The sequence below is a fragment of the Mirounga leonina genome, unplaced genomic scaffold, assembly GCF_011800145.1.
Source record: "Mirounga leonina isolate KUSES-001 unplaced genomic scaffold, KU_Mleo_1.0 Mir_197, whole genome shotgun sequence".
Classification (NCBI taxonomy): Eukaryota; Metazoa; Chordata; class Mammalia; order Carnivora; family Phocidae; genus Mirounga; species Mirounga leonina.
The window spans coordinates 86,060-98,901 of NW_023270494.1; positions in this window are offsets into that span (position 1 = coordinate 86,060).

The following is a 12,842-nucleotide window of genomic DNA, read 5'->3' on the forward strand; positions in this document are numbered from 1 at the left end:
CCTGCAAGGGTGGGCACTCCAACAAGAGTGCAATCGAACGGACATGGCTTTGTAACTCAAATAGAGCTGTTTATGAAAACAACGTAGCATAACTTTTAGAAATGAAACCTAGGAAATATTACAAGAAGATGCCTAATCATAGCTCCATACCTTTCTCACTGTCTCAGCTCCTCCTCCCTCCTGGTTCCACCTCATCTCATCCTGGCTCCGCCTCCTCCCATCGTGGTTCCGCCTCCTCCCATCCTAGTTCCACCTCTTTCCTTCCTGATTCCACCCCCTCCTCTCCTGGCTCCGCCTCCTCCCATCGTGGTTCCACCTCCTCCCATCCTGACCTTGTCCCCGCTTGTCCTGGCTCTGCCTCCTCCTATCTTGGCTCCACCTCTTCTTGTCTTTGCCCCGCCTACCCCCAGCATGGCCCCACCTCCTTCCTTCCTGGCTCCACCTCTTCTTGTATTAGTCCCGCCCTCCCATCCTGACTCCACCCCCTCTTGTCCTGGCTCCGCCTCCTCCCATCCTGACTCCACCCCCTCTTGTCCTGGCTCCGCCTCCTCCCGTCCTGGGTCCACCTCTTGGGAGGGTCAGTGCCGGCAGGGAAGGGGCATTTTCCAGTGTCACAACCTAAGCCTGTGGTTCTTTCTAGTGTCCAGTAAACAAAGGAGAGGTGTGCAGCCCTGGGGGGCTTGGGTGCTCTGGCCTCAGAGAACTCTGCAAACAGCTTTTCTTTTTAATTGAGCTAAAATCCACATATAAAATTAACTTTTAACCATTTAAAAGTGTACAATTCACAGTATTGTGCAACCATCACCTCTTTCTAGTTCCAAAACATTGTCATCACCCAAAAGGAAAGCCTGTACCCATCAGCACTCATGCCTCCCCAGCCCCCACTCCCCAGCCCCAGGCAGCCACTGGCCTGCTTCTGTCTCTAGACTTCCCTGCTCATGTGGCCTTTTGTGTCTGGCTTCTTCCACTTAACAGCGTATTCTCTAGGTTCACCGTGCTATGACAGGTAGCAGTGTGCCACGCCTTCTTAGGGCCAAGCCGTGCTCCATCCTATGGAAGCCCCATCTTTTGTTTATGGGAGCAGCTGGTTTCACACTGGGACCTGGGCCGGGCGGGCCGTGGCCCACCTGTTCCGCTCTGCTCTGCCTGCATGTCTGGCCCCACAGGGAGGGAGCAGGGTCTGGATGCTGGAGCAGCCAGGGAGGGTCTGACCCTTAGGGTCCGGGCATCAGACTTTCATCATTTTGCTGTGTAGCCACTGGCCACTCTGCTGAGGGGTGTGATTCATCTTGAGAGAGGCGAGCTGCTGTCTGGTGCTCATGATGATGCTATGGAGACCACTAGCTCTCAGTCGTGGAATGGACTAGAATCTGTCCTTGGTTGTGTCCTTGGCCTGCTGATGAATAAAGGACAAAAAAATGGACATTTAATCTGTCTGTGTGGGAAAAATAATCAGAGCAGAATCTTCCTAAAATAAGTGCACAAACACTAACACCTTGAAGAAAAAAAAACTTTGGAGGCTCTTCTAGACCCGTGGCTTCCAAGTGTGACTCACGTGACATGTGCATGTCCCGGGTACTGCCTCAGCAGCCAGGGAGAAGGCTGGAGAAGGCATTTCCTCCCAGGAGCATAAGCAGACACTGGGGTCACACACCCTCCCTGGCCGCCCGTCCAAGAGCCGTGTGCAGGGACCACGTGCCTCAGGCTCTGGAGCCTTCACCTCCTCCCCGAAAACCCTGCCACACTCCTAGGTCTTAGACGGACATTGGCCTGGACCAGCCCCCTCTCAAGAAACAGGCAGCCCCTTCTCAAGGAGAATGAACCTCTGTTTCACCCCTAACTAGCTTCTCCCTCTGTAAGAACCTCAGACACCCTGCAGACGGCCTTTGTGGGGGTCATGCTGCCCACGGGTGGGGGAGTTGCATTTGATGTCGCCCTGAGCTGCATGAATAGCTTTTTATGGTCCCCCCACGCTGGACTCAGCCAGAATGTCAAATGGTAATTAGCAGCAGACCTGGCTCTGTCCCTGGTGATATGATCATCAGACTTCTTGGGTTTCAAAGTGAGCAGCCGACTTGAAACGGCAGCAGATTGGCCTCCATGATGGGCCTGGTGGGGTCTGAACAGTCTGGGGCCCAGGATGCCCAGAGCTGGGGCAACCAGGAGGGGAGAGGAGGCCCCTCGTGTGGAGCAAGCAAGGCTGAAGGGGTGCCATGGGGCCCTCGGGATCTGGAAGTGACCAGTGTGATGCCTCCGGGCCCTCAGTCTGGTTATGACCCGAGCCCTCACCTGCTCTCAGTGGCCTGTCACACAGCACCCCCCTCCCCCTGCAGCCCTCCACCCTCCCAGGCTGGCCGGGGGGGCAGGGACTCTGTGTGTGTTCCTCTGGTTCTAGTTTCCTTGTTATTAAATTAGAAGTGTCAGGGGCACAGGCTCAAGTCCCTGCTCAGGCAGAGGCTATGGTCATGATGTGGAAGAGGCTTTGGCAGAAAAGAAGCCAGGGCCGCACTCCGCTGGGTGCGTGGGGGAGAGCAGGCTCTGCCTGCATGCGTGGTGAAGGTGGATGCGACCTGAGCCCATGTTCTCACCCCTCCCTCTCTAGACCCTTCCTGTAGACCAGGAAAGGGCTTTGCCTCTCAGAAGTGTTGCTACAGGTCCTGACCCCCTTGGGGACTCAGAGTACAAGACCCCACCAGCAACCCCCCATGGGAGCCAGCAGGTTGGGGCCACATCCCTCTCCCTTGGGCACCAAGGGCTGACACTCTGGGGTTTGTGGGAAGGAAAGGATGAGGAAAGCAAGATGTTCACAGTGGTGTTATTTATAATTCAAGGAAAAGAGGACTTTTAAGCCCTAAATGTCCATCAATTGTATTGGCAAGATAAAATCCTATGCAACCATTAGCCTTCATCCATGGTCATGGAAATCTGTTTGCAAGACATTAAATTTTAGGGGCCCCAGGGTGGTGCAGTTGGTTAAGCATCTTTCTCTTGATGTCAGCTCAGGTCATGATCTCAGGGTCGTGAGATCGAGCCCTGAATCGGGCTCCACACTGGGCATGGAGTCTGCTTAAGATTCTCTCTCCTCCCTCTGCCCCTCCCACTCTTACTCTCTCTCCCTCTCTAAAATAAATAGATAAATCTTTTAAAAAAGAAATTAATTTTCAAAGATCAATCCAGATAACAGTATATATACTGTGATCCTAACTTTGAAAAGCCTGAAAACATATCTATATGTGTATACAAGTAGAGAAAATCATCTACACCAAAAGATTAAAATAGATCATTCCTGGGTCATGAACAATGGGTACTTTGATTAGTAGGAGAACAATAGTCATTTTGTGATTTTAAAAGCCAAGCTCCTCAAAATCTATTCTCAAAAATGGGTTCAGGAGGAGTCCCAAACCCCCTAACGCAGGGCAGGCCAAGCCATGCCCCCCGGAGACTCACAGGCCAGAGTCAGGTCCCAGCCACTCCCAGGAGGCCTATCATGGGCGTGGGGAGAGGAGACCCTCCGAGGGTCCGCACAGGTTCCTCCAGAGTGCCTGTGGCTCTGGCAGCTCTCAGGGCTCTCAGGGCTCTCAGGGCTGGGTCTGGACTCCCTGGCTCCCCATCCCCACCCTTGGGCTTCTCCCCAGAGCCCCTGCTGCCCCCGTCCTGTCCAGCTTCAAAGCACAACTTGTTTTCCTGCTGGATTAGACTTTGGGAAACTTTTTGAATGCCTGGCCATTTCTACTTCAACACTCTACCTGGCCACACTTCTGTCAATTAGGAGAAGAAAGGGAATTTAATCCCCACCGAGAACTCACTGCCCCGAGTGTGCGGACCCCAAAGAAACAAACATGGTGCATGTATGTGGTCAAGCCATGCGGTGGGGGTCCGAGGCCCTGGACCCTGGCCTATGGCTCTAGAGAACAAGGGAAGCCCTGGATTTGACTGACCAGCAAGAGGCTCCTTCTCCCACAGGTCCCGGCTCAGCAGCAGAGTTTGCCTTCTTGCTCTCAGACAGCAGAGAAGCTCCCAGGTAAGGAGAGGAAACCCCAGCAGTCGTCTCTCTGTCAGGTGGGTCTGTGGGCCCAGAGGCGGCGTGTCCCCACAGAGGAACGGGGTTTGCAGTCCCAGCACCTGGACTGACAGGACGGACTGCTCACTTATTTGTTGTCAGAGAAAAGAAACTTGGACTCGGGGTGGTAAGGCTAGGGCCTCCAGCTGACCCTCCAGAGATGAAGGCTTAAGGGCCCTGGCACAGCTCTAGCTCTCCCAAATCCTGAGTCCGTGGTATTCAGCAGGAAAAGAGAACACTTTGGAAGAGAGTAAATGTGTGTTGCTTTGTTTTGAACGAAATAATATGCAGTTTTAGCACACCCTCTCCACAGCACCATTTTTCAGTGTGGAAACCGCCCGCGTGTCCATCAGTGGGTGGATGGATGAACAAAATGTGGAACATAATTCAGCGGAATATGACTCAGCTGTAAAAAGGAGGAAGTTCTGACGCACAGTACGATGTGGGTGGACACTGAGGCCACGATGGAGAGGAAGGCAGCCGGCCACAAAAGGACGCACCCTGCATGGCTCCACTCCCGTGAGGCCCCAAGAGGGGTCACAGCCCTGGAGACAGCGGGTCGATGGTACACACCAGGGCAGGGGGAGGGGTGGGGACCTGGTGTTTAATGGGGACGGTTTCCATTTTACAAGACAAAGAACCTGGAGACGGACGGTGGCGGCTGCACGGCAAGGCCAGCAAACTGTGCACTTAAACGTGGTGAAAACGGTCAATTTTATGTTTTGTGTATTTGACCGCAATGGAAATTGTAAAATATAGACATGGCCCCAGTTATGTGAGTGCGTGCACACACATACAGGAACATACGGCTTAAGCAATTCTGGAAGAAACGCACCCGAAGGTTAATGGTTGCCGGCTCGGGGCCGAACTACCGCTGCTCTCCTTGCTTTGCTGTGACTTCCAAGTCTTCTAAAAGGGGCAGGCGGCACTTTCACAGAGGAACCGAAGTTCTGCGATCCACATCTCCTCCCAACTGGGCCTGCCTCGCTGCCCTTTCGGCCTGCTCCACACAATGGGGTCATTCAGCCACTCTGCCCGCGCACGGCCCGCACACACTATGCTTCCCTCTGCCATCAATCAGCCTGGTGCTGAGCACCGCCCTGGGCCACCACCTCCTTCCCCCTGCCCCCCGCGGGGCTGCCACAGGCCTACGTATCACGCCCACCCAGTGCCCTGGAGGGCAGTGACCGAATCAAGGCGGTGCTGGGGCCCATCCTGAGACTTTCATCTCCTGAAGGGACAGCCGCTTGGCCAGCTGTGGCAATTTGCTGTTGCCTCGGCTCTCAGTAAGGCAAACAGAATCGGTGGCATCCATGGGCTTTATTACGCATATTCCCCAAACGCACAATTATCTTTCTACAAGGCACATTCTTGGTGTCTTGCCATGCTTCTGTGCCAGAACCCCAGACCATCCTCCTGCATTCCTGGACCGTGACACCACCCCACCGCAGCCTGCTGCCCTTGGCCTGATGTGTACGGAGCTGCCCACTGCACCCAGCCAGGCTTTGGGCAGGATGGGCACTCAGGCGGGGACAGAAGCCGCAGGGGCAAGGAGGGGCCCTGTCCACCACCGGTTGGAGACTCCAGAGCCCAGCCTTGACCCTTCCCACCTATGGCAAAACCAGGCCCCATGGTGGTCACTGTCCCGAGGGCCCTGGGGTGACCACCCTATTTCCTGTTCTGCAGAAGGCCCCACTAGGCCTGGGGTCTGAGGGCAGCCGGCAGGACTGAGGAGGGCCCCTCCTCCTGCCTCTGAGCTCTGTTGTGAGTGTCCGTCCAGGGGCTCTGTGCTGGAAGCCAGAAGGGTAAAAATGTACTCCCCTTCAGTCTGCCACAGCCGGTGGATCAGGGACCTCTGGGCCAAAAGGCTGTCAGGACCAGCTGTGTGGCCTTGGGCTGGTGGCACACCCCTCTGGACGTGGCTTCTTCTCTCATCAAACGAGGGTGACGATAGTGCATGTCTCCTTGGCTGGTTGTGCTGCAGACGGATTGTGGGTCCCCAGCGTGCACCCAGCATGACAGCAGTTCACGCAGAGATCCTCTCTGCACAAACGAAGCTCCAGTGGTCAAGGGGTCTGGTCTGTCCCGCTGGGGGAGAAGAGGACTACCCCCCTCAACGCCCCGGCATGCGGGAGCATGCAGCCCCAGGCCCTCCTCAAAGCCCCTGCTTGCGGGAGCATGCAGCCCCAGGCCCGCACCCCCAGGCTCCCATGCTGGCCTCGTCCTCCGTCCAGAACACACCAGCTCGGTCACTAAATTTTCTGTCCAGAACTTCCCTAGGAAGCAAGAGAAGGGTCACATGGATTTGGGGTGCCCAGAACCCTTGCTTCACCAAGGTGCAGTTTGTCTCACCAGGAGGGGTTATGGCTCATTTTTCTTCCTTTTATTTTTCAGTTTCTGACCTTTGCAATTTTTCTCTCACAGCAGGTTTTCATGTGTGGTTTGAGATGTGTGTTCTCAGCATCTCCCTATGCCCTCTCCTTAGCACCTCTTCCTCTACTCTCGTCAGCCTGGCCCAGGCACTGCCCCCAACACTCAAGCCATGCCCCCACTTCTGCTTGGGCTGCCCACCATCCCACCTTCCATCTTACTGCCTGACACTGCTCACCCTCTGTCTGGGGCCTCTCCTCACACAGTTGACACCACGTGGAGCATTCTTCATTCTCTGTGGGGCTCCCTGGAGGGGCAACAGGTGATAGCAAAGGAAGAAAACCGGGGCGAGTGAGAAATTTCATCTCACACTCTCCAGGCCTCCCCTCCTTTCTGACTTGGACATCTTTCATCACCTACCATAGGACCCTGAGTCTTCTGAGCCCTGCCCACAGGAGGAGCCCCTAGGAAAAGCCCCAGGAGGAGCTCCAAAGAGCACAGTGACAGAAGGCAGAGGGGACTGGAAGCAGCAAGCATTCAAGGAGGGGAGGATGTGGCCACCGAGCCCCCTTTAGGCTCTCTTAGCTGTAGACCCTGGGCGAAGTACTCATCCTTCAGTGGTTTCCATTTCGGCCAACATTCCTGTGGCTGTGACCCTGGGCCAGCAGTCAGTCATGCTCCCAGTTGGCCAGGTCCCTCCACAAGGGCCTTGTGTCCTGTGCCTGGTCCACAAAGTGCCTCGTGCTGGGCCTCAGACATCACTGCTCAGATGAGAGAGTAGGAGGTTATGCCTCCCTGCTGCACAGCATCTGGGTGTCTGGGGGTCGACCCATCTCCTGTGCCCCCACCATGCATCGGGGGTCATCGTGTCTCCTGTGCCCCCCTATGCCTGGACCTTCAGAGGCTGCCCCACCTGGACCAGGGCACCCCCCTCTGTGATCTGCAGCCAGCACACGTGGAGGCCCCTCTGGAGGGTGGGGGGCCATTGCCAGTGTCCAGCTGCCAAGAAAAACAAGACAACAGCAGAGCTCACCTCCCCGGCTCTGCACCCGGCCTCCCCTGAAGGGCCAGGCACACGTAGAACAGGAAGCAGTGCCTCTGATAGCCAGACCTGCTCACCCACAACTCGCAGGCCACTATCACCAGCAACTGCCAGCTAAACCCCTCATTTCAATTTCAACCTCTTCTGCATGGGTGGAGGCAGAAACACGTCTCCTGGGAGCCCGGGCCCTGGAAAAGTACTTCCAACTGGGGACTGGAAGGAGCGGCTGGCCAAGGGCTCCCCTGACTCTTCCTCCCGCCCTTGGCTCAGGAGAGGCGCCAACTCTCACCTCATGGTGCGGAGTTTTATAAGCTCATAACCCGAAGACGCTAATGGCTCACACATGTGCAGTCAGCATGTGTCCTGCCTCTTTCCTTTGACTCCACGTCAAATGCTAATATAGGTGGGTATTTGGTGGCCAGGAGCTGGAGAGGGATAGCTGTCCCCTCTGCACACCTAGTAGGGGGCAGGGGACAGAGGTCACATGGTTTTTATTAAGGATGGTTCCTTCATGTGGCCACAGAGGGGTCTGCTGCCCTGAGGACCGACTGGGGGAAGTCGTAGGACCTTTCCCTGTTTTCTTTTGCAAAGGCTGCCTTCCCAGACCCCCAGAAACCAGCGCTCCTGGGAGACCCAGAGGGCAAACAGAAGAGACTGCCTGGGACCCAAGTGACCAATGCTGAGCCCAGCTCCAGCCCACAGAAAGTGGGGAGACTGAAGCACAGATGGGCAGGGCTTCCCGGGCCATGAACAGCACCACAGGCAGAGCCTACCCTCCCCAGGCACCAGCTCCCTCAGGTGTGGGCACTGCTTGGCTCCACTTGGGGTCCTTCCGGAGAGGCCAGGGTGGGTGAAGGAGCTCCTGGAGGGGCACAGCCCTGAGGAGACCCCTAGCTCCACTGGAGGCAGCCAGGCCGGGGATTTCCTCCCTCCACATGCTGAGGGAGGACCAGCCACAGTTGTCCCCAGCAGGACTTATGAAGCCTGGACCCTGCTCTGGACTTGGCATCTGTACATGGCCCCCAAGCCCACGAGAGACCCCTGGATAGGCTTCAGGTACAGCACGTGTTTGTGCTCCGCTGAAGCTGGGTGTGTGGCCACGTTGAAAAGGGGACCGCACAGTTCTCAGGGTGGGGGATTTCATCATCACCCCAGGGAGCCACAGGTGTAGGACCTCGCAGGCCCTCCACCAGTCCGAATACTCCCCCAGCAGGCCTCCCGGGCTCCCTGGTGCTTGCATGGCACATCAGTGACATAAGGCCCAGAGTCACACCCAGACCACCCCCAACAGGGATGGTCCTTTTATGTCGCGGCCCTGGTCCATCCTCAACACTGTCCCTCAGCGGCACAGGCAAAGACCACACCACATGGTGGTCACATCAGGCCACCTCCCTGGGGGCTGCAGCTGACATTGCCCAGGGGTGGCCCGACACACCACTGGGCCGCTGTCCACTTGCCTTGGAAGTCCCCTTCTCTCTCTCTGGCTGCTCTGGCTGGATGAGCACCCACTACTGGAGCCCCTTGAGCTGGCCAGGCCTGGAGACTGGATCTGAACTGCCGATCACATGGGAAAACCTTCACAGAAACCCAGCCAGCCAAGGAGACACGTGGATACAAACAATGTTGCAGAAGAAAAATGGCAGCCTCACTGAAGTCTTTGTATTTGGAGTGGCCATGGTGTCTGCAGGGGAAGCCCTGGGCAGGAGGGAAGGACACCCACCCCACACCTCTCGCCTCCCCATGTGTGTTTATTCTCCAATTCTTTGTTATCCACACGAAGGCATAAGTGCCTGATGAAAGTTTAAGCCATAGATGTTTCTCAGGACCTCCTGAGGGCCTGGAGCCAGCCATGCCAGGGGACCTCTCATACCGTGGGGTGCAAGGCCAGCCCAGAGAGCCCTAAGTGTGAGGCTGGCCGGCAGGCTCCTCTGGGAGCTGTCCTGAGGCCAATGTGGCTTCATCCACCCCTCACCTTTGTTGGCATGAACTAGCCCATCCTAACTGGAGTGTGATGGAAATGCCGGGGTCCAGACCACCCATCCCCCACCAAGGCTGCACCACCACAGATCTACCCCTTTGACCTGGGCCTTCACACGATCACACTGCCAGGCACTGGAGGAGATGGGGACACTGAACCCGTGGGACAACCAGCCGAGGAGGTGGGGGAAGGGGGAAGAGAGAGAGCAGCAGGCCCCCAAAGGAAGGCCGTGGGGTCCCAGGACGAAGCTTGGTGTGACCCCAGCCAGACCTCATCCCCATCCAGCCATCCCCACTACCCCAGCTCCTGGGCCTAGATCAGGCCACAGAGAGGATTTTTGTCAGGTGGCTTCACCTCTGACAGGTACCACAAGAGGGCAGTCCTCAGCCCGCCCACCCCCCCCACCTCGCTGGAGACCCCTCCAAGGGGTAGGCACCGACCAGCAACCCCAGGTCCCCCAGCCCAGCGGCAAGCCAGATGAGCAGAACTGAGAACTGCAGACTCCTGCTTTGGAGGGCCAGATAAGACCCTCAGAGAGCTGGGACCAGGGCCCCTTCTCAGCCACCACACACCCTGCGGGGTCAGAACCACAGCAGGCCCTGCATAAGACAAGAAGGAGGAGCCCAGCCCAGGATCAGGGGAAGCGGAACCAGGGTGGGATTTCACTAAGCAGCAGTTGAAGCCAAAGGGCAAGGAGGAGGCCGTCCTGAAGTGTGGGGTCCCCAACCTAAGTCCCTGTGGGTGGAGCCTCGCACACAAGGAGCCCTTGAGGAGGTCACCAGTGGCTGTGTCTGTGTGGCCTCTGGAAGCCAGGAGCGGTCAGGACAGAGGGTACTTCCTTCCACCTGCGTGTGGGTTCCTGAGGTGGTTGGAGATGATGCTGTTGGACAGGGGCCTGACCGGGCCCTGTCCCAACACCCTCTCCCTCTTCACGAGTTCTTCTCAGAGGGTCCTCCAGGGCCCCCTCCCGCCCCAGATGCAACGGCCCTTGCCAGTCTTCCTGCCCTGACTCACCTCAGACCCCAGTCGCTGTCCCAGTGACCGCGGGGGCCTCACGGCCAGAGGAGCCACGCAGCCCATAGGTGGACATGCTGACTTGTGGCCAAATACCAGGTCTCTTGCCTATTTTTACACCATCTGTATTCTCATTTCCCTCTGTTTTCAATAGACCTCCTTTTTGGACATTTTAGTCCACTCAGCAGTGCTAAAAGGAGAAAGCAAGGGGCGTTTGCTCTTTCTGAGCTGGAGCTGGGCAGAGGGCCCTGTGCTCTGGGCCAGGGCTGGCAGGGGCTTGGGGGCCACGAGGACCCCTCTCTCTGGGGCCCTTGGTGCAGAGGAGCACAGAGGACTCGGCCAGGGGATCTGACACTCGGAGCCTGGAGGCCCCTGGGGGCTGGGGTGTGGGAGACGACACCGGACATGCACAGAATCACAGACACACGGGCACAGACTCCTTGATGCCCACCACCTTTCTGGCACAGAGGCCCTATTTCTCTGCTTTCCCCTCCTTACCCCTCACACAGAGCCTTCAGGGGTGTTTTGTTTTTTGTTTTTTTAGCATTTTTTCTTCTTGTCCCTGATCGAATTGATGACTAGGAAGTATGTGGCTTGGTAAGCAAAATGCTTCTGAAGACGGAATTCCAAAGCCCCCGGCAGCCGTGACCTCACCGCAGGGATATGCACCAAACCACGGCTGTTTTTGTAAATCGCCACCCGCCCGGGGGCAGCGCACAATGGCCAGTGTTGACACTGAATTCCGCACGTTCTCAACGGCCCCCACCCTCACGTGGCTCCTGCATGGGGTGCTGCGGTCCCTGAACAGCCCAGTTTCCACCCCTTGAAGTCCCTCACAGCCCGGTGTTGTCACATGTCTGTCCTCCACCCCCAGGCCAGATCTGCTCCCCTCTCTCCCCTGGGACTGAGGAGCTGGCCCCAGCCCAGGTGGTTCTTCAGTAGGCAACAGGACGCAAGCGTCTACTTTGTGCCAGGCCCCACCTGCTGCACTGGGAACAGAGGCCCTGCCCTCCTCCCAAGACTCAGAGCATACACATCCCACATCTAGGGTTGACATTGTCCTGGTGGGAAGGTACCTGGCAGGCCGGGAGAGGGGGAGGGGTGTTCATGGCACCAGGGCTTTGGCAGCTATCCCTCCCCTGGAGGACTCCCAGAACCCCTCGGTTCTGCTTCCCTTGGCCTGTGCTCGGGGCTGACCCCACAGGTACACACTTCCTGTTCGCTTCTCCTCATAGCACTCCACCACCTGCCATCTGGAGCGGAGTCTGCAAGCAGGCAGCGCCCCTGGGGTGCCACACACAGTAGGCCTTCACCCAGCATGCATCCAAAGGGATGTCAGTTCAGAACTCCAGGGTCTCAGAGTTCCCCTGGGATGTCCCTAGTTGCGACTACACAAAGCAGCTGGAGAAGGGGCAGCATGACTGATCTCACTGATTAATGTGGTTCCCAGTCACATGACACCTAGAACCACTGCCTATGCAGAAGGCTGCCCCACATTTTACCCTAACAGCCTAGCCGGGCCAGTTCCCACCACACAGGCCTAAACTGAACAGTTTAATCAATTAGTAAGATGGACGCCTCGTGTCAGCTGCAGCTCTAATGAGGGGGTCCCAGCCCCCACCCGTGGGACACACCAGCCTTCTCCCTGGGCCCCTCACCAGGGCCAGACTCGGCCCCTGTCTTCCCCAGGAGGGGGGTCTGGGAACCTGGCCCTCAGCCCCAGCTGGACACTCAGCCATGGGGTGCCAGGCCCTCCCTGCAGCCGGCTTTCCTTCCAGAACCCAAGTGGCAGAGCCAGCAAGGGCTGGCGGGCTTATGCAACCATCTCTGCTTATGGACCAGGACGAGGACACGGTGCTCCTGAGGACACTGGACGTGACCCGGTGGGAGGGAGGTCACAGGGACCCTGGGTCGGTGAGCCAGGACTCCCGCCCCTGGCCAACTTCCTCAGCCTTGCACGAACATGCACACCCACAGACACATACAGTCTGGGGTGGGGGGATGTTCATTCCCAAAGCACTGGCACAGGGAAGCACAGCCAGGGTCAAGGCCCGTCCTGCAGACTCAGGCCTGGGGCCGCCCTCTACTCTGTCCAGGTGGAGGGTCAGGGTCAGGGTCAGTTTGAGTGCAGGTGTACGTGTTCAAGCACGGCGTGCATGTGTGAGAGTGTTGCGCTAGCACATGTGTGTTTGCACGAGCACGTGTGTATGCAAGCATATGTGTGGGCACGTGTACATTTGAGAGAGTACTATGTGAGAATATTTGTGTGAGTGTGAGCATGTGTGGGCGAGTGCAAGCAAGCACGTGTGTGCCAGTACATGTGCACGTGTGAGCGTGTGTGCGTAAGTACATGTATGTGTGGGAGCACATGTGCAAGC